This window comes from Myodes glareolus, chromosome 8 (genome assembly GCF_982192425.1).
Source record: "Myodes glareolus chromosome 8, mMyoGla1.1, whole genome shotgun sequence".
Lineage (NCBI taxonomy): Eukaryota > Metazoa > Chordata > Mammalia > Rodentia > Cricetidae > Myodes > Myodes glareolus.
In genome coordinates, this window is record NC_142033.1 from 32,777,011 (window position 1) to 32,778,876 (window position 1,866).

General features: G+C 49.0%; 1 pseudogene; it reads left to right on the top strand.

Annotated features, from left to right (window-relative positions):
- Positions 1-478: 478 nt before the first annotated feature.
- Positions 479-893, top strand: LOC125387478 (large ribosomal subunit protein eL31 pseudogene; annotated as a pseudogene).
- The last annotated feature ends 973 nt before the right edge of the window (positions 894-1,866 follow it).

The following is a 1,866-nucleotide window of genomic DNA, read 5'->3' on the forward strand; positions in this document are numbered from 1 at the left end:
AAGAGTAGGCATGCTGAGAGGCCAAGGTGCCTGCTGTAGGAAGGAAACTCTGAGGTAGAAGCATGGGAGGGAGGGGAAGCCGAGATCCAAGAGTACAGCAGGAAGAGTAAGGCCTCCCACTGAGTGAAGGCTGACAACAGCAAAGCCCACACCTAGCTTAACCCCTCCACGTTAAGGGCCTGCCAGAGAATCTGACAGCCTCATTTCTGTGCATAAACACCAGTTGTCTCAGCCACATCGTTCATCAAACACAATTAGAACTTGAGGCACAAAGAAAACAAGGAGAGAGGAAACCTACTGTTAAGAGATAAAACAGCCACCAAAACTAGCCCAGAGACGTAAGGGATCACAGAGTCATCAAAATAACTATGATCTGGGCATGTTAAAGAACCTATGGAAAAGGTGAGCCACATGCATAAACAGACACAGAGTCTGACCTTTTCAGACAAGGGAAAAGAAATGAGTGTGCTCGCCACAATCCCTCGCGCCCGTCCTTTCCAGCTTGGGCCCGGCAGAATGGCTCCCGCAAAGAAGGGTGGCGAGAAGAAGAAGGGCCATTCTGCCATCAATGAGGTGGTGACCCGAGAGTACACCATCAACATTCACAAGCGCATCCATGGCGTGGGCTTCAAGAAGCGTGCTCCTAGGGCACTCAAAGAAATCCAGAAATTTGCCATGAAGGAGATGGGGACTCCAGATGTACGGATTGATACCAGGCTCAATAAAGTCGTCTGGGCCAAAGGAACAAGGAATGTTCCATACCGTATCCGGGTACGTTTGTCCAGAAAATGTAATGAGAATGAGGACTCGCCAAACAAATTCTACACATTGGTAACTTTTGAATGGTTACCACATTCAAAAATCTACAGACAGTCAATGTGGATGAGAACTGAATCTCAAATAAAGTTGGAGAGTGCCTTCAAAAAAAAAGAAAGAAAGAAATGAGTGTGCTCTTCTGAACGGTTAAAACCTTCATTGCATCGGCATCAACTAAAAGACAGAGGTGGGTGACGGTGACATCAAAGCAGCACCCCTTGGGATAGGTTAGAGCTCATCATTACAGTGATGGACAGAATCCAGCAGACTCCAGGGAGAAAACCCTCAAAAGAAAATTAGAGCAAGCCGAGAAACGGTGAGAGAAGGAGCAGGGTGAAACAAGTGGGATTGGTGTCACAGTGGGAAAAGAGCCGGGTGCAACTCTTGCAAGATGGTTTCCACGGCACCAGCCACCATATCAGGATGTCAGGACAACAAAGGAGACAGAAGGCGTCATGCCTCGTGCCTCTGTCTCCTTTATCGGGAAAACAAGAGCAGTCCCCAGTCTCCCTAGTCATCCATATGGTTCTATTAGGCGGTCATCTGAACACACACGCTGTCATGTCAAGGGCAGGTGAGGGACGCAGGCTCCTCTCTGAGTCCATTTCTCCTTCAAGTGGGGTCTAGGTTCTGCTCATAAGGAATAAGGGAGGCTGTGACCCTGGCTACGTGACACGAAGAGAACTGGGAGCTTATGCCAGAAACAGAAGCCACGGCTGGTACCCCAAAGATGCTCAGTCGCGGCAGCTGAGAGTTCCAGCCAAAGAAAAGGACTTCTCTGAGAAATGGGGGGGGGGGGGGGGGGAGATGAACCAAGGTCAGGTTCCCACACTCCAGGACTGACAAATGGAGCGTTTATATTTGATGTTGCAAATCCTCAAAATGCTTAGCAAAGACACTGCCATCCATTTTAAGAGCACTCTCAACAGTCAGGGGGCGCGGGAGGGGGATCTGCCTGTATCTCTAACAGGCGGACTGGTTAATATAAACTGGAAGGGAAGGGGCTATGCCAGATGCAGAGAAATAGCGACTGACACGGGAAATAAACAA